This window comes from Canis lupus, chromosome 6 (assembly GCF_048164855.1).
Source record: "Canis lupus baileyi chromosome 6, mCanLup2.hap1, whole genome shotgun sequence".
Taxonomy (NCBI): domain Eukaryota; kingdom Metazoa; phylum Chordata; class Mammalia; order Carnivora; family Canidae; genus Canis; species Canis lupus.
In genome coordinates, this window is record NC_132843.1 from 62,975,936 (window position 1) to 62,996,888 (window position 20,953).

The 20,953-nt window shown below is 38.7% G+C and overlaps 1 long non-coding RNA gene across 1 annotated transcript in view; it reads right to left on the reverse strand.

The window, feature by feature from the left end:
* The window catches only part of LOC140635761 (uncharacterized), a 54,463-nt gene extending 50,019 nt beyond the window's left edge, over positions 1–4,444 (reverse strand). Inside the window, exon 1 of the long non-coding RNA XR_012033099.1 lies at positions 4,051–4,444. This is a non-coding gene — a long non-coding RNA (uncharacterized lncRNA). The remainder of the gene's footprint in view (positions 1–4,050) is intronic.
* Positions 4,445–20,953: the final 16,509 nt, after the last annotated feature.

Consider the following 20,953-nt stretch of genomic DNA (forward strand, 5'->3'; position numbering starts at 1 on the left):
AATTATATCTGGGTCCAATTCATTAACAGCTTTTCACCTATGGTTTAAATCAGTTTCACATCATTAGGAGTTAAGAACATAACAAACCTAACAAGTGTATAAGGATCAACATGTGGACTGATTTCAGTCAACAGAGAATTGAAATGGTGCCAATTCAACTGAACCTGGGGCTTCACACAGTGTTTACCCAAGTAGACCATGCAGTTACAGAACTTTCTAAAGAATTGCTTTAAATAAATAAGACTTCTGGGAATTGGTTTTCTTCTCAAATGTATACTTAGTAACTTTTAAAAAGATTGACTTAGTAGACAAAAAAAAAGTAAAAATTAAAGACAAATTCTTCTCAGTTAGAGTACTTGATAATAACTATCTGTTCAAAATGTAGGAAAAGTATTTGACAAAGTACAACATCTATTCATGATATAAAAAAAAAACCCTCAACAGGGATCCCTGGGTGGCTCAGCGGTTTGGCACCTGCCTTAGGCCCAGGGCATGATCCTGGAGTCCCAGGATCGAGTCCCACATCAAGCTCCCTGCATGGAGCCTGCTTCTCCCTCTATCTGTGTCTCTGCCTCTCTCTCTCTCTCTCTCTCTCTCTCTGTCTCTCATGAATAAATAAATAATCTTAAAAAAAAAACAAAACTACTGATTGGGAGAGGATATTTGCAAATAACACGTCCAGTAAAATGTTAGTATCCAAATACAAAAAAACACCTTATGCCAAAAAAATAAATAACCCAATTAAAAGATGGGCAGAAAATGTAAACAGACATTTCTCCAAAGAAGACATACAGATGGCCAACAGATACATGAAAAATTCTCAACATCACTCATCATCGGGAAGATGGAAATCAAAACTATGTTGAAATCACCTCATGCTTGTCAGAATGACTAAAATAAAAAATAAAAGAAACAAAAAGTGTTGGTGAGGATGTGGAGAAAAATGCTCCTTTACTTTTGGTGGGAATGCTAACTGGTGCAGCCACTGTAGAAAACAGTATAGAGTTGCCTCAAAAATTTAAACATAGAATTATCATATGATCCAGTAATTCCAGTACTGGGTATTTACCCAAAGAATACAAAACACTAATCTGAGAGGATATATGCACCCCCTATGTTTATTGCAGCATTATTTACAGTAACCAAATTATATTGTATCTATGCAAGCAGCCCAAGTGTCCATTGATACATGTATGGATAAAGAAAATAGGGTATATATATATATATATATATATATATATATATATATATATATATACACACACACACACATACATATAATATATACATATATAATACATATATGTATTGTAATATATTATACACACATATAATACATATATATGGTATGTATGTATACATATATCGTGAAATAAGTCAAAGAAAGACAAATACCATATGATTTCACTAATGTGGATTTAAGAAACAAAACAAATGAACAAATTTTAAAAAAGAGACAAGCCCCAAAATAGACTCTTAACTATAGAGAAGAAAGAGATGATTATGGGGCCGGGGAGGGGAATGGGTGAAAAGGTGAAGGGGATTAAGAGTATATGTACCTTGATGAACACTGAATAATGTGTAGAATTGTCAAATTATGGTATTTTACACCTGAAACTGATACTGCTGTATATTGGCTGGAATTAAAAGCTTTAAAAATACAAAAATATAAATAAAATGCTAGTGGTTTGGAAAATAAATATCCTTTCAAAGTAATTTTACCTTCTCTTTGTTCTGTCATTTGAATTTCTAAAATACTATATAATGATAGAAAGCCATGTTTTAGTGTATGTTTCTCTTTTTCTTCCTCACTTTTGAGCTCAGTGCTGAAAAGGTATTTACCAGCAATCAGCAGAAATCATTTTCTCCTTCAATTACTCCCATCCTAAGGAGGTAAATAAGGTATTCAAAGTAAAGAAAAACATAAAACAGGCCAGGAAGGAACCACTGAAAGTTTTGCTGACTAAAATCTGGATTTAGGAAAGAAAGAAAATCCCAAATGCAGTGTTTGGGATTAGAACTTTTTAAAGACTTTTTCTCATCCATTTATTCATTCATTCATCTAATATGAGGACATGACACTGAATGAAATGTCCAATTTAATGCTTACCTACAAAGAGAGGGCACGGATGCATAAACCTGAAATCATAGTTTAATAGGTAAATGCTATAATGGAGGTAGGAAGAGAACCACAGAAGTCCATGGAGTTGACCACCCAAGAAACTGGGAGTCCAGAAGGCTTCCATAAAAGGGTAACATGGGAGCTGGGGCTTGAAGCATGAGCAGGAATTTGCCATGGAGTTGAAAGGAGTTGATTTCCAGAGTTAGAGTTAATAAATGTGCAAGGTCCCGGCAAGATTAAAGGGGTTATGGTGTAATAAAAACAGTGAGATTAGGCTAGGGAGATAGGATGGGCCAGGTGGTTAAGGATTTTATTTATGGTAGAGAATTTGGACTTTATTCTGTGGGCAACCAGGACCTGATAGAGTTGCTAGAAGACAAGGAAGCATGTTATAAATATGAATGTTATAAACTATGGCAATATAAAAATAAAAGTAGAACTAAGGAAAATTGGGAGGAAAAAGAGTAGAACAGTGGATACCTATGCAAATTTCCTCAACTTTCATAGCTAGGAGTCAACAGATACATCTTAAAATCAGTCAGAAAATAGGGGCCATCTATATTGTCCAGTCATTGAAGGCAACCTCTAGAACTGAATATATTATTGAAGGTAACAAATATCAGAATATTACAAAAGATAGTAATTTAGATAGAACTTTCCATGAGAATCCTTCCCATTCTTTATGGCAAGTAATCAGTACATATAGCTCAGAATTGATACATTAAAAATAGAAATTAGCAGCAGAGCTTAAAATAGTTGCCTTTGCAGAAGGAGACTTGGGTGGAAAATACTTTCTGGGGACACCTGGGTGGCTCAGCGGTTGAGCATCTGCCTTTGGCTCAGGTCATGATCCCCAGGGTCCCAGGATTGAGTCCTGCATAGGGCTTCCTGCACAGAGCTTGCTTCTCCCTCTGCCTATGTCTCTGCCTCTCTCTCTCTCTCTCTCATGACTAAGTAAATAAAATCTTAAAAAAAAAATAAAAAGAAAAAGAAAATACTCTCTGTTGGTTTTGATACCTAGAATTCCCTGTATTTGACACAAAAGACAAAAGTAGCATAGATGCTCTTTCTTCCTCTTTCATCACTTTCTCCAACGGGGTATTTATTACTGCATTACCTTTATGATACAACCTCTTACCTCCTCTCTTAGGAGAAAGTCTCCAAAGGGATGTTTATTGCTTTTCTGGGTACTGTCCTCATTCATATAATGAGAAAAACAGTCTTTAGCCCAAGCACTAATGATAAAATACAGACTCCTAAAGACTTCAATGAGCTTAAAATAGTCACTACCAATATCTCTTCTCTAGGTACAGAAAACATAAGGAACAAGAAATGCAAAGATTTTCATCATAAGTTAATTGAGAAAAAACTGTTAATCGTACCATAGGTGCTAAATTAACATTTTTTCTATTTCTTCATGGTTTTTCATGCATATTAGGGAAGCTTCAAACCTTATTAAAACCATCTTAATTACTTAAATGGAAAAATGTCACAAGGGTTTTAACACTCCTTTGGAAATAACATCTTTGTGACAAAATTCAAACTAATTTTTTAAAAACCACATTCGAAAAACTCAACAACCTGCCAGAAGATTATGCTAAAAAGGAAAAAGCCAGTATCCCTTAAAAAGAAAATGTCTGTGTTACCGTTCTTCAGACAAAAAGAATGGCATCCACTAGATCATATGCAAATACAATTTTTAAAATATTTCTCATGGTAGGCTTATCTACACAAACATTGAGGCATAATCAATAAGTCTTTCCTTTTCTTGTGCAAAAAAACGTATATATTTATGAGGTCATACTTTATAATACTCAGAAGTACAGAGACTGACTCTGCAAGACTTGGATTAGAAACTCAACCTGAAACTCAATCGTAACCATGGACAAGCCATTTGATCTAAGTCTTAGTTTTCTAATTCTACTTACTCCAAGAGTTGTGATGAGGGATTACCCAGAAGAATGGATGTAAAGTGCTTAGAGGTTAAAAAGGACCTTTTTAAAATAATAATAATAGTAGTAGTAGTAGTAATAATAATAATCATCATCGGGGATCCCTGGGTGGCGCAGTGGTTTGGCGCCTGCCTTTGGCACAGGGCGGGATCCTGGAGACCCGGGATCGAATCCCACGTCGGGCTCCCGGTGCATGGAGCCTGCTTCTCCCTCTGCCTATGTCTCTGCCTCCCTCTCCCTCTCTCTCTCTTTCTCTGTGACTATCATAAATAAAAAAAAAAAATTTAATAATCATCATCATCATCATGGCTGGAGTTAACATATAATAAGCAAAACATTAGAATTTTGTTTAGTTAGATGATATGGATCCAATAAGGGACACCCAAACAGTGTCCTAGGAAAAAATAACTAAAACTCACAAGGCAGATTATGACATCAGCCAGTCCCTCAATGGCAGCACAATCTATTCAGGCCACCTCCTGCTGGAGGTGAATCTCTTCCAAGAAATGACTTTTCATTGAGAACTATTTTCTCATGAGCCAGAAAAGATTTGGTTACCATCTACTGGAGTGAGAAGTGTAGTTATGTGATCAAGGGTAACTCCTACAAAACACTTCATAAATCCAAATGCTGAATGCCAACAGGATTTTCTTCTGACAGTTTTATTCAAACATGTTGACTGTTCCAAGGTCAGGCAGTCTTCTCTGGGCAGGGAATGAGGTGGTGAAGCAGAGGAGGTATTGAAAATATGCACATGGACAGAGAAAATATGTAACCTGAAAAGTCAAAAATAGTACTATCTGTCCCTTTATGGAAAAAGTTTGCTGATCCCTGCTATGGAGTCTAGACACTGACCTTTGAGAACCTCTGCCTTAAGGATTTCAAACTCTAGAGGCAATAAGATCAAAACCTTGACTCTTGCATAACTAATGATATAACCGCATTCCTCTAGTCTTGGTTCTAGGATACTGAATAGAAAAGGACATTTTCCTTCCTCTGTCTTTTTGCTTGAATTTTTATATATGAAATCATTCACTATTAGACAATCAGTTTATTGGATGACATTGAATTGTCATTCAATCAGAAACTGTCATTTGTTCTATCACTGGCATTGAAACTGAGAATAAGAACAGGAACTTCCCTGAGGCCAATAACCCTCTGGTCATGCAGCATGCAGTGTTACCACCCAGCAACAACAAATAATACTCAAAGCTAGAAGAACAACTTGAGAATTCTGAAAACCATTTTTTTTCCACGCATTTTTTTTGGCATTAGAAGGACTGTGCAGGTGCCACTACTTTGAAGCCAGCAAACTTCTTTTACTACCATGTTCCTACATAAAATGCTCCTCCAGTATTTCAGTGTTTGCAAACAGTATAAAGCTAACATTTGTTCCAGCAAAAAAAAAGTGAATACATTGTACTAATAGTTTTCTCTTTTATGGATTGTGTACAAAGCAGTAATGTCTGGGTTACAAACATTATGAATACAAATGTAACTATTCTTAGAGTGGTACTCCCTATTCTCTCTCCACTGTTATCACGCCCACCTGGTTTGAATAGTGAATTTAATACAGGAAATTATTTTTTGAGACTCCACCATGTGCCAGACAGTAAGTTGGGTACACTGTTGAACAGAACATAATCTTCTTCTATAAGAAAATAATTATTTGAAAGTGGATATACAAAGGGTGCTTGGGTGGCTCAGTCAATTGGGTATCTGCCTTCAGCTCAGGTCATGATCTCAGAGTCCTGGGATTGAGCCCCCTGTTGGGCTGCCTGCTCATTCCTGCAATGAGGAATCTGCTTCTCCCCCTCCCTCTGACTCTCTCCTTGCTCATTCTCTCTCTCACTCTTTCTCAAATAAATAAAATATTTTTTAAAAAGTGGATATACAAGAGTTATCCATTGACTCATTCATTTATCCAACAAATAAATATATTGAGCTAAATGCTATACAAGGGGCTGGGATTTTAGCAGTGAAAAAAAAATCCTTTTCATCTTAAAATTTACATGTTAGTGGAGGGAGATATATATTAAGCAACATAAGTAAATAAAATAAATTAATATAAAACAGAGAATAAAGAATGACAGAATACGAGATGAAATTTTAAACAAAGGGGACCATAGAAGGCCTCATTGACAATGTATCATTTGAGAAAACTGGTAGAAATGAGAGTATACATTACAAGGTGGGAAGTGTTCTAAGTAGAGGGAATGGTAAATGCAAAGGTCCTGAGGTAGGAGGGTACCTTGGCAACCTGAGGAATAACAATGAAGGCAGTATGCCTGGAGCAGAGTAAATAAGGAGAAAGAGTAGTAGGAGACAAGGGAAGTGGGAAGAGAGATCATGTTAGATAGTGTAGGCCACTGTGAAGACTTTGGGTTTTAGTCTAAATGAAATAAAGAGCCTCTGAAGGATTTTTTTTTTTTAAGATTTTATTTATTTATTCATGAGACACATTGAGAGAGAGGCAAAGACATAGGCAGAGGGAGAAGCAGGCTCCCTATGGGGAGCCTGATGCGGGACTTGCTCCCAGGACCCTGGGATCATGACCTGAGCCAAAGGCAGATGCTCAACCACTGAGCCACCCAGGGCCCCAGCCTCTGAAGGATTTTGAGCAGTTGTGGAACTGACAGATATTTTAAAGGTTGGTTCTGCTATGAAAGTATTAAGTATGGAAGACTGTATAGTAAAGGGATTCACCTAGGCTAAAAGGTCAATGAAGGCCTCCTGAACAATGGTATTTGAGCCTGAAGAATTTGTTTACTGTGGGGAGTTAGTGCTAGGGCAAAGGGAGGTGCTCTCTTCAGACAAGATGGCCAGGTGATAAGAGAAAAGAGCAAGTTGGAGGCTTTTAATGCCACAGTGAGCATCTTCTACTTTCTCTTAAGTCTAATGTGGGGAAGGGAGTGACACAATTTATTCGAAGTTTTCTAACAACTATCAGATTGTTATTTGTAAAATGGAATCAGTAGTGGTTTTTCAAACCACAGGTCGTGACTCATCAATTCAGGAGATCACCAGATGGCGATTTTTAAAAAATGAAATAGAATAGAAAATATCAGAATGCCCCTCAGGTTTTAAGGGTAAGGATAATTGCAGGAAACTTTTGATTCTGTATTTATATATACGTGTGTGTGTGTGTGTGTGTGTGTGTGTGTGTGTGTGTGTGTATGCGCTTGCATGTGTGTGTCATTGCCCAAAGTTTGAAAGTCACTTGATTAACAGGAAAGAGATTTAAAAAAATAAAAGGGAAAGCAGTGGAGGGAATATGCTGGAATCTTTTTAAAGGTATCTCTGATCACTGAGACAAGAGAGAAATAAAGCAGCCTATAAAGCTCTTGCGGACCCACCTAATGGATCCTAGGGGCAAATGAATGGTCCAGGGCAATTGAGCAATTGGATGGATGGCTGAAGTTGAGATTGTGGGTACGTAAAATAGTTTAGATTTCAACATAATACCTGCAAGTCATCACAATGGAGATACTCAGTTTAGAGCACATGATAAGACTGGACACTGAGATTTGGAACTGGTCAGCACTGATAGATCTAAAAAAAATGTTAAAGATTTTATGACCAGTAATCCCATTTTACCTTACAGCGATTCCATGCAATATTTGGGGGCAAAATATACTAAATCTTTTGGGACACAACATTTACCCCCCAAAAAATTATTTTGCATCTCTGGAATTCACATTTAACCAGGACTTCCGTATTTTATCTGGTGATTCTAATCAATGTTCAAGTACTCTGAGAACAGAAACTAATATACCAGTTAGGACACAATGACTACAACCCAGCAAGAGATAAGGAAGCCCTAAATTTAGTGTTTCATGAGGGATTCTTTGCTTGACTTATATAAATGCAAATTTGAAATGTAAAACTGAATTCTTAACCTTGGAATTAATTACAAGCACAGTGATGTCTTGCAGAGGTTCTCCTCCCTTGGGCTCAGGACTCTGTAGCTCAGATTCCTGTTGTGCTCCACTGTCTGCTCTGGCTCAGCTGGGGCTACAGTATCTCATAGAGCACATACCCCTAAAGAGGAATCTAAGAGCTAACACCTAGTTGGTGGAGGAAAGTTCTGTCTGCATTTTCACTTGCATAGATCTTGTTTATAGTGTTGAAGTTGACATAAAAACAAAAACTGAAAAGCTCTATTATGGATATAGCTTTCCTTCAGGAAAAAAAAATTTTTAACTACACACACTTTCAATATATTGAAATGACTTCAGTGATACAGCTTTTTAAAATAAAGTCAATGAAAAATGACATAAATACAAATCCAACATCTCAAGATTATTTCAAAATACATATTTTCTTCTTTCAGGGCAGCTGTGCCCCTACCATTCTGAAGTTTCACACACTATACACTATAAACTGAATTCCTTGGCCTTGATTTATCAGCAAACACTGAAGAATTCATTGTCCCCTGAGCTCAGACTCCAAAGGGCTCCATGGAAGGGAAGGAGCAAGCAATTATATACACACATACATGTTCTCAAAGTACATTGGCAGATCTCACCCTGATAGCTGCTTGGTTTTCTGCAGGCATGCATTCCATGATCATATACATCTATAAAGGAATTCTTTAAAACTTATAAGGAGATGTGTAATAGAAATATGACTAGAGAAACATGAGTGACATCTGCCATGTAACCATATTACATTTCAGCATCAAGATTCTTTTTTCTAAAAATATTATTTATTTATTTATTTATTTATTTATTTAAGAGAGAGAAGAAAAGAGAGCAGGGGGAGGGGCTGAGGGAGAGGGAAAGAGAGAATCCAAAGTAGACTCCCGGCTGAGCATAGAGCCTGACTCTGGGCTCAATATCTCCACCCTGAGATCATGCCCTGAGCCAAAATCAAGAGTTAGATGCTTAACCAACTCAGCCACTCAGGTGCCACTCAACACTCAGACTCTAATGTAACTTCAGTAAGGGCAGGAATCCTACCCTGTGCTCTGTTTGCCAATGTGGTTTGCAAAAAAAAAAAGGGACAAGATCAAGACTCTACAGAGCCCATCATTATGCTCAGAGGGATGCAGAAACTATTAAAAGTTTTCATTTTTAAATTTCTCAAAAGCAACTTAGCAAACAAAGGTAGACACTTTGTTTCTTTCACTCAATACATGTCCACTGAGAACCAATAAGTTGGGGATGCCTGGATGGCTCAGTGGTTGAGCACTGCCTTTGGCTCAGGTCATGATCTTGGGGTCCTGGGATCGAGTCCGACATTAGGCTCCTTGAAGGGAGACTGCTTCTCCCTCTGCCTATGTCTTTGCCTCTCTCTCTGTGTCTCTCACGAATAAATAAATAAAATCTTAAAAAAAAAAAAAAGAACCAATAAGTTGCCAGGCATTCAAGAATATACAACGGAAAAAGACAGTCTTTTCAACAAATGGTGTTGGGAAAACTGGACAGCAATGCAAAAGAATGAAACTGAATCACTTTCTTATACCATACACAAAAATAAACTCAAAATGAATTAAAGACCTAAATATGACACCTGAACCATAAAAATCCTAGAAGAGAGCACAGGCAGTAATTTCTTTGACACTGGCTATAGCAACGTTTTTCTAAATATGTCTCCTGAGGCAAGGGAAACAAAAGCAAAAATAAACAATCAGGACAACATCAAAATAAAAAGCTTCTGAACAGGAAAGGAAACAATCAACAAAACAAAACAAAGTCCAACCTACTGAATGGGAGAAGATATTTGCAAATGACACATCCAGTAAGGAATTAATATCCAAAATATGTAAAGAACTTATGCAACTCAACAACAACAAAATAATCCAATTAAAAATGAGCAGAAGATGTGAATAGACATTTCTTCAAAGAAGACATGCAGATAGCCAACAGACAGGTGAAAAGATTCTCAACATCACTCATCATCGGGGAAGTGCAAATCAAAACTATGTTGAAATATCACCTCACGCTTGTCAGAATGGTTAAAATCAAAAATACAAGAACCAACAAATGTTGGTGAGGATGTGGAGAAAAATAATTTGCTCTCTTGCTTTATATACAACGTCTGATCTGAATAAGGAGAATCAGCAAATCCAAGATTTTGAGGAAAAGACTGTAAAGCATGAAGATAGTATAAAATAGATTCTTGGTATGTGTTCAGATGTTAACTTGAAAATGTGCAAAGAGAGTTTCACAGAATTTTGAAGACCATGGTTTAAAGAATTTAACCCAATTCTAGCTCTTACACACAATACAGCAACAAGCACAGGCCTTCTACGGGGAAAGGTGATTTTGGATGCATTTGGATGATTCTCAGCCCAATCCTCAGGAATTTCTGCCCATTCCTGGGGAAAAGACACCTACAATAGTGCTGGTAAATAATAACATGGGGCCACATTACCCAGACATATTTGGGAAACTGCTCAAGGCAGTACTGTTGGAATACAGGCTACAACATAAGTGAGGAGTGAGGTACTATCTTCATAATCATGTACGTCTCAAGAGCCACAGGGCCTGGGAAATATCTGAAACCACAAGGTAGCCAGAGAGACCACAGGCCAAACGACTTGTGTGACAAAACTTCAAGATTTCCTGTGGCAGGCGGGAGGGGTCAGGAGGGCTCCTTCTATTTTCTCCAATCTGTACAATCAGCATCTCATTGCTTGTTCTCAGGAGTCCATGGGTGTGGTCTAGGGAAAGTAGAGAACTCTTTAAATAAAATGTCTAGGACTCATTAAATAGGAAATCTCCTTCTTCACTGTCTCTCTGTCTAGCCTCCTGCTCTTACCAATTAAAAATAAAAGAAAACCGAGACCCAGGGCGCTGAATTGTCAAAGATTCTGAGCTCTCCTAATTTCAAGTCTAGAATGTTAGCTACAGATCAGACACTACTGGAAACTGACTGTCTCGGAAGGACATAGCTTTATATTTTCCTCAAGTTGTTTTTTATGTCATTTGGCTAAGAAACAAAATAGGCCCGGGTTTGGACAGGAAGCTGGGTATGAAGTTGTAACTGTCCTGACTCACCAGGTGCGTCAACCTCCGTGGGTGGCAGGCAGCTCTTCCACCAACAGGACAGGCCCCACTGAGAGATGCGGACTGGGACATGCCTGGATGCGGCGTGACCAATAAGGACACGTCACTATTTTTCTTTCTCCATTTTCAGTGAAGTATCCCTCAATTTGACAGTGCCACCCACCCATTGGAGGGACTTTGGGATCGCTGTGAATAGCAGAGGCCCCATTTGCTAAAGGAAAGAAACCTCTTCCCTCTTTTATGTTTAGAATCCCATTAAAGATTTACAGCACCAAAAAAAAAAAAAAAAAAAAAAAAAGATTTACAGCACCAAGTGGCAAAATAGATAATGAACATGAATTTGATGTACTCACAGGAAAGATCAGCTATGTAGTCTCTCAACAGAAATTCTCATACTTTACTAAATTTGAAGACTTACACTTTACATGTTAAAAGAGATTTGTAGACTTCTTTGTCAAGGACCTCTTTCTATGGGTCTGGTGCTATACCACGTTTCTGAAAAGTTCACATTTCTTTTTTTTAAAAAAAAAAAACCACTAATTCTTTTTTTTTTTTTTAAGATTTTATTTATTTACTCATGAAAACAGAGAGAGAGAGAGAGAGAGAGAGAGGCAGAGACACAGGCAGAGGGAGAAACAGGCTCCATGCAGGGAGCCTGATGTGGAACTTGATCCCAGGTCTCCAGGATCATGCCCTGGGCCAAAGGCAGGCGCTAAACCCCTGAGCCACCAGGGATCCCCAAAATTCACATTTCTAATCCAAATTGGTGTAATATGGTTCCCTTTCAGACTTCTATGGTTATATACACTGGGTGACTTGACAAGATCTTCTGAATCATTTTTTAATGACCTATATTTCCCAAATAGTTGTTTCTGACCCAATCCAATTCAACAGCTACCTTTGTGACCTAACACACCTCCAAGGATAACTTAAAAGAGGGATGGCAAGCGCAAGGATGGGGAGCTTCAGTCTCTCTCTCTCCCCACACAGGGCAGATATTGCTCGTCAATTTCCATGCTTGTTCCACTGTAGAGACTTAGTCTTGATTCTTCACAGCCCAATACTGCAAACAACACTGTCAACTAATTGGAATTGACATATAAATTAAAATTTATTAAATCACTAGAAAATCTATTATTGAGAAGTTTCTTTGAACACCCTAAATCTTATGTGTGGCAACCTAATGTCACATTCCTAGTGGTAATGTTCTTAAGAAGACTCAAAAGTTCCATCTCTTTGTTTGAAAACATTAGAATTCTAACTCCCATTCTGAGTTTCGAGTTGTTGGGATCCCTGGGTGGCGCAGTGGTTTGGCGCCTGCCTTTGGCCCGGGGCGCGGTCCTGGAGACCCGGGATCGAATCCCACGTCGGGCTCCTGGTGCATGGAGCCTGCTTCTCCCTCTGCCTGTGTCTCTGTCTCTCTCAGTGTGACTATCATGAATAAATAAGTAAAATCTTAAAAAAAAAAAAAAAAAAAAAAGAATGTATACTGAGTTTCGAGTTGTATCAGAGAATAACTTCAGGTGGAGAGATAAGGAACAGATTATCTATACTCTATTTTAATTCTTTAAAATGAGTAGACCTCTTTGATTTCCCAGATTGTCCCTGGAAAAAGTCCATCTTGAGAACTATGCCAGGGCTGGACATAGCAGCTCTGATGACAATGCACAGGCAAGGATTTAAGCTGATAAATGCTATAACAGCCAGCACTGTTAGGCTGCAAGTGATGAAAAGCCAAATCATGGGGCTTATGGGGAGAAAAAAGGAAGTTAATTGACTCATATAAAAAAGTCTAGGCATTGACTTCAGGCATGGCTGGATCCAGTGCAATATCATTGCACTTTGGTCTCTTTACATTTCTCACATCTATTTTCCTTTTTATTGCCTTCACTCTGAAGCAAGTTCTCTCCCTGTGATGGCCCCAGCAGCACTAGCATATATCTTCCAGGTTCATGTCTAGCCAATGTCCAAGTATTTGTTCTAATTGGACCAAATTTGGTCATACATCCATCCATGAACTTTCATGGCAGCCAAAGGGTGCTAGTCCAAGAAGAAAGAAGAGTGAATGCTACACTGCCAGAACCAGTAGCTTTCCACCATAGTAATGTGTTACCAATTCTATATTGCTTTTGAGCTTTGTAAATGTCTAGGTACTTGTTTTCTAAAATTTGGACATCTTGAATTCTTAGAACTATCTGCTCATATCATGATGATTACCTTAAATTCAAATGCTCTTTTTGTTATAGAACACACTAGTTTGTGAGAAGGTTCTTATCTACTCAGTATGTTGCTTCTATATTTTCGCTGAAGTTCCAAAGCTTAAAATAATAAGAGACAATTCCACCACCACTCCCTGCCTCTTTCTAAAGAGAGTGCCTGAAACATTCAGGCCAGACTTAATAAAAGAAAACAAATCCGGGGACATCTGGGTGGCTCAGTGAGTTGAGCAACTCTTGATTTTGACTCAGATCATGATCTCATGGTCTGGGATCAAGCCTTGAATGGGCTCCCTGCTCAGCGGGGAGTCTGTTTGGGATTCTCTCTCCCTCTTCTTCTGCCCCTCCCCCCACTTGCTCATTCTCTGTAAAATAAATAAATCTTTTTTTTAAAAAAAGGAGGAAAAGAAAACAAATAAGTCTAGTATCTATGAAACCCTCACTTACAACTTTTATAGGACATGGTCTAATTGTGAAAGATCAAGGAGGACAAGAACTCAAAGGAGTGGAGAGTGTTTGGCCCTTTTTCTTCCTCTCCTCACACAGATAGAAAGGTATGCCACCTCCCAACCTCTCCCGTAAAGATGGAAGGAGTCTGCAGAAGGGGAAACAGGCACCTTGCTTCTCAGCAGAAGTATAACTTATCAGATGGTGAGATGAGAAAAATAAAGCAGAGGAAGTGATGGGTGTGGCTGTGTCTCACTTGAGATGGAGTGATCAGGGAAAACCTCACTGATAAGAACACGCTGGGGCCAAGGCCTAAAAGTAAGGACAGGAGCCATGCAGATAGCTGGGGGAAGAGTGTTTTAAGCAGAGAGCATAGAAAACCCAAATGCCCTTAGCAAGAATGTGTTTAGTATTTTCTGGGGTGGAAAGGAGCCAACAGGATCGGAGAGAAATGAGCAAGAGGGAATGTGGTAGAAATAAAGGGTGGAGATTAGAATAGAGTTGCATTCACTACAACAGGTGGAGGGTAATGGAAGAGCGAGAGACAACACAGCACACCCTTCGTGCTGTGCATGCCTGAACTGTGGTTCAGACCTAGGCTGGGGGCCGGAGGAGGCCAGGGAAACTCTGAATTATATGTGATATTAGATGTAATTGGATTAGAAAATTAGATATTAGGTTTGGATTTAGACTGAAGTGTACTTATCTCTTAATACCTGAAAGTAAGCTTTACTTTTCAGATATTAAAGTGGCTAAAAAGCCATGAGATCTTTGGGAAGCATTATCTACAGGGCAGGAATGAGAAGGTAAGTGCATGCTTAAAGATTAGAGAAAAATAAAGCCATTCCTTATGTGTACCTCACAGAGTTTACCTTATTCAATAAACTGATTACTTTCTAAAAGAATCAAAACCCTTGTGATTCATCTGTGTATATGTATACAACATAATATTTTATTTATTGTGTGTAAACTCAGTAAATATTTGCTAACTATCAAGTAGTATAATATGCTATATGAGGGAAAAACGATGTGGCACTAGATAATAGTCAGATCAGGGAAAGCTGGGGTGGGACCTAACTTTTTAAATTGTATAATTCAAAACTTGAGATTTTTTTTGTAGGGTTCACATGTGGCCTCCTGAACTTTCATCAGAGTCAGCTACAAAGGACTCGCTGTGAACTTGTTAGAGAGGATCAATACCCAAATAGCCTATGACACAGAAAATATATTTGCTGCTTGCTACTCTTAATGTTCAATGTAGGGTCCAGGAAGTAGAAACAGCTGCAGGATTGTAAGATGAAATCAATTGAACAGAAACAGAATTACACACAGAAGCAACACTTTTTTAAATGATGGAAATCACTAAATTGGCTATTTCCACTTCTATTTTGGGCTTAAACAAGATGATAGTTTCTTATTCTTTCACAGAGAAGAAGTCCAGAATGTGCCAGTCCTGAGTAGAAATGGCAGCTCAAAGGTCAGCATGAGCTAGACTCTTCTTACGGCTCTGCTTTGGTCAGTACTGGACCTGTCTCCTCATGATCCACAGTGGCTACTTGATTTCAACCCATCACATCTGCATCCCAGCCAGGCAGGAAAAAGAAGGGAGAAGAGTAATCCTCTTTTCTTTGAAGGATACTTCTATGAAGTCCTCACACAATTCAGTTTGCCAAAACTAACTGCAAGGGAGGTTAGGAACTGTGCCCTTCAGTATTATGTTTCTAAGGAAAAAAAGGAGAATGGATGGAAAACATAGTCAACTAGCCATTTCTGCCTCATCTTGTTTCTCTTAAAAACCTGTGGATGAACTTAGATTGGATGCTTTTTATCAAGAAGAGTTACTCCCTTATGTCTGCATGTCAGGTTATTGTGTGCATAGCTCTATTTATGCTCTATTTATGGTTATATATCACCTCGATTAGCCTTAATAGTTAAGTCCACTAGTTCCAAAGACAATAGTTCAGTTATATAATCTATCAGCATCCTCCCTGTCCAACCCTCCACCAATGAATTAGCTGTGCCTGATGATTCACTTGTCATCTATGGAAAATTATTAATAAATTGATTCAGTAAGCATGTAATGAAAGGCAGAGTATGGTGGTGGAACAGGGGTGGGCTTCAGGTCAGACACTCCTGGACTGAACTCCTGTCTCCAACATTCAAGTAAAATGACTTTGGGTAAGCTTCCAGCCTCTTTACATTCCCATTTCCTTCTCCATAAGATAAGGATGATAATAAATACCTCTTGAAGCTACTATGAGGAATGACTTAAATAACATGAAAAGTGACCATATGCCTCTATATCACTCAAAATTATTATTCTGTAATTCATTCACTGTTCCTGGAGCATCTGCAATATGCTCAGTATCATGATGGCTACTGTGGTTGTTAAAGCATAAAGAAGCATGCAGGAAGCTTGTGGCGTAATGCAGGAGCTTAAGACACCCAGAAACGGCTCTGCAGAGTAGGAGAGGTTTTACATACATGCCACATTAGAATGATACCTCTCTTGACTGATATCAAAATGGTAGATACATTATCTTCCAGAAAATGGGATGATTCAACCTGTTAAGAATCCATGTGCTTGATTTGCTGTTTGGTAACTAATGCTGACTTGTGGGTCACCCGATGTATGTAAGTAAGGTCACATGAAAGACTTGCAATGGCCCCATTGCTACATTTTTCTGAAAAGTGACAGAGAAGTTCCTACCATGGTACTCTCTTGACTACTTTGTGAACATCACATAGTATGTTAGGTTAGAATTTGAAAGCTAAAACAAATTGATCACACTACCAAAATTCAGGCAAAAGTCACTTTCTTTACATCTGTATGTCTTCAAAACTCAAGGCAATAGTAACAATGCACTATCCAGTCCCCCCTTCCTTTGCAGAGATGTGTCAAAGATCTCTATGTGCCTGGCACTGGGGTTGCAAGGATAAATAGGATGGTGTCTGCCCTCTCAGGATGTAGCATACAGAAGGGGCACAAACAAGTGGAATTTTCATTACCATATGATTCATGGCTGGAAGAGGAGCGCTCTCCTGGAGTGCTATGTAAGTTCTATTGGAGGGGACAGCCCACCCAGCCTTGGCCAGGCAGGAAATGGTGCCTGGAGGAAGCGAGCTCTACACTGAGGCCTAGAGGATGAGTAGATATTAACCAATTGAAGGGTGCTTCAGTCAGTGCAAAGGCCAGATGGAAAGGGCATGGTATATTCAGGAAGGGAGGGATTCAATGTGGCTGAAGAGGTACATGAGAGATGAGATTTGCTAGGTCCAGATATTGCATCCTGGTATAGATACCTACTGTGAAAAACTTTGATCCCCACTGTGATGATTCAGTTCATAGGCTTCTCCTAATTTTCTAGGAAATGAAGAGAAAAAAACAAACAAAACAGGATTCGTAATTTTTATTTTTTATTTTATTTATTTATTCATTAGGACAGAGAGAGAGAGAGGGAGAGAGAGAGAGAGAGAGAGAGAGAGAGACACAGGCAGAGGGAGAAGCAGGCTCCATGCAGGGAGCCGGATGCAGGACTCGATCCCGGGTCTCCAGGATCACACCCCCGGCCGAAGGCGGCGCTAAACCTCTGAGCCACCAGGGCTGCCTCATAATTTTTACATAAAAATAGTTTCATGTAAAAATCTGAGAAACAGCTACATAATGTCACTTTTCCACTGAGAAGAAACACAGGAAGCAGTATATCATTTGTGTATATATATTCTAAACAGCTTTCCAATTCATTACAAGTGCTCAACTTTTAGTACCTTGGGTTTCATTCTTTATACCACTTCAAAAACAACACAGTAGGGGGCTGCCTGGGTGGCTCAGTGGTTGAGTGTCTGCCTTCCACTTAGGTCATGATCCCCAGGTCCTGGGATCCAGTCCCACATCAGGCTCGCCGTGGGGGTCTGCTTCTGCCTCTGCCTCTGCCTGTGCCTCTGCCTCTTTCTGCATCTCTCATGAATAAATAAAATCTTAAAAAAGAAGTAACACAATGAGGGGGTGCCTAGTCGGCTTAGTTGGTTAAATATCTGCCTTCGGCTAGGGTCATGATCTCAGGGATCTAGGATGGAGCCCCAAGTTGGGTTCCCTGCTCAGTGGGGAGTCTGCTTCCCCTTTGCCCTCTGCCCCTTCCCCCGCCCCTCCTCATGAGCAGGCACGCAAACGCGCATACACGCGCACACACACACACACACACACATACTTTCTCTCACACACACAAATACATAAAATCTTTTAAAAAATAACACAATAGAGAAATGACCATGATTCTGCTGTGTTTTTTTAAAAAAAATTTAATTCAGATTTAACTTCTTTCCTTGATGTAGACCCTCAAAGAAGTTCAGGCTACTTACATACATATTACTATCCCTCTGGGTGAAAGCGCCCATCACATTTCATAAACTTAATGGGATGAATAAGAATTGATGCAACACTAAGAGATTACCCAGAAATTTCTACATAGTGACACGCTGGCCAATTAATGAAGCTAATTTCTCAGTAGGCAATCTGGTACCTTTAAAAAATGCATATAACTAAAGGATTTTTCTCTTTCATTCATGGTTAATATGTAAATCGGATATCCATAATTTCATTCCAGATAGAGGAAGAGCAATAAAATTTTCATGATTTGGCAGACTTTAAATCATTTACAACACTATAATAAGTTATTAAAGAAAGAATCTTAAAAAATGACAGAATTATTTTAATAGCAAAGAAAATGTTAGTACTTTGCAGCGAGAAGATTCTCAAATTTCCTATTCAACTGACAAAGAAAATAATTTCCAAAAGTTCAACTAGTAGATATTTTCAGAAGACAAAAATCATTCACGAAAATACTAGGCGAGGTGCTACAATCAGACAAAAAAAGGAACCATGGTCCTTATCCCCACAGAGCGAAGCACAAAGTGGAATAGATTACCTTCTCCCCATAACAGTATGGATTTTCAGGCTTCCACCACTAATGGAATAGAACATTCCTTGAACGTGAACCACAAAAAGTGGAGGTGACAATCCTACCTCCCCTTCGGCGTATTTGAGACCTCTTTGAGAAAGAGAAGGAATGTTAGGTAAGGAGATCCAATGTCCTTGTTCTAAGTCATCTGAAGTATCTTTACTCCCTCTGTTATGTGCTATGCCTCAATAACCACTCCCTTTCTCATTTTCCTAGTCCTCTATCACACCCTTGTCCTCCACTGACCACCTTCATTATTTAGAAACATCCATTTGACAGAAAGAGCCATGAAAATACATGTGACTTTGACGTTCATTCTTCCAACACTTCTAAGATGCCTGAGGGCAGAGGAACAACATACTTAAGAACCTGAGTTACTGTTATATATTCAGAAGTTCAGTTCACTCATCTCTTAAGTCTGCAAGTATAAAAGTGTCATGTGGTGGATTCAGTAAGTGTTACAAGTGATGTGCCTGGGCTCAGGAAGAGAGAAGAGAAATTATGTATGCCAGAGTAACTGGGGGAGGCATTTAAATAAATACATATATACATATTTACTTGTCACCCCCCACGTGCCAAGTATATAACTCTGTGAAGCAAGTATTATCATTCCCACTTTAAGGATTAAAAAACACAATCATTAAGAAGACAAGAGATTTCCCTTAAATAGTCAAGGAACAGAGACAAGATACAGGCCTAGAACTTCCAGTCCAGTATTCCTTCCATAACACTTGCCCACTTCTTGGAAGTGGCAAGGTACAAAGTCTGTCTTGAAAGATAGTTAAGAGCAAGGTATTGAGAAGAGAGGAGTGTGGAAGGAAGAGAAGTGTGTCTCATGCCTGGTTACCCTTAAGGATAGTGGTAGAACACACCGCCACTGCAGATTTTCCTTCACATTTTTCTCTCTAGTAAGACATTAGAGACAAGACGATTGGGAAAGAAAACCTTACTTGACAATTCTGTCCCTGAGGGTACCAATTTAGGAGGACCATAGCCACGAGGGATCATTTGCAGGGGTGGGAACCCTTAGATAACAAGTTCATGATGTTCCATCTTCAGTAGTTTTGAAAGCCCAATTCACGAGAATCTTGTAAAATTTCATCATGACCTCATTGCCCTTCATTCTGGTCTCTTCCAGACAACAGGACAATTACACAAAAAGGGGAACTGATGTTATAACCCCACTACTCTGTCTTTTCTGTTTCTTTCTCTAAAGAAGTCTCTTGGCTTCATTTGTTAAGTGATCAGTTTACACTAGCAACAGTTGGCTGCTAGGCCAATTGAACTACAGCGTGTAACTTTCATCTATTCTGGTATCAAGTTTTGGATGTGAACACAACAAAAGATCTCTCCTGGATTGATTGTGCTTTATGTTACCACACTTTTGTTTATACATTTGATTGTAATGTTTACATTAAAAACTCAGCTTAGTATAGAGGCTGCTTATTCCATGCCTTGCTTAATTTCAACAATTAAGTTAATTTTTTAAGGTGTTTTGGTTGAAGAAAACCTTAGGTTACACATTAGAATTCAAGAGCTGAATATACAGTTGTTGGCCACATAGTCCAAAAAGGTAGTAGGCTTGAAGGTCATATAATGTCACGAAGAATGTCTGAATGACATGAGAAGTTTGAATTCCTAAGCAATTGTTGAAAGAGAAAGAAACAATTAGGGGGTTTTGGTTACTGGAAGGGGGGGCTACAATTGTTCTCAAAATTTTACCAGTGATGACTTTAGAAAACAGCAAAAGGTCATTAGTAAAACAGTTGGCTTGGATAATGTAATAATGTAATAGTCAATGAGACTAATGAAGGATCAAAATATTCCGATTATATAATCTGTTCTGATGCAAACTCTCTATGGAAGTCTTACTAGAAATACGGAAGATTCTCTCTAAAAAGGAATACTTTTTTTTTTTTTTTTTTTAAGATCTATTTATTTAGGGCAGTCTGGGTGGTTCAGTGGTTTAGCACTGCCTTCAGCCCAGGGTGTGGTCCTAGAGACCCGGGATCAAGTCCCACATCGGGCTCCCTGCATGGAACCTGCTTCTCCCTCTGCCTGTATCTCTGCCTCTCTTTCTGTGTGTGTGTCTCATGAATAAATTTTTTAAAAAAGATTTATTTATTTATTCATGAGAGAGAGAGAGAGGCAGAGACATAAATCTCTTGAGGGGTTTCTCAATCTGGGCATTACTGATATTTAAGAGATGATTGAGATGGTTTTCTTGGTGTGGGGACTGCCCTGT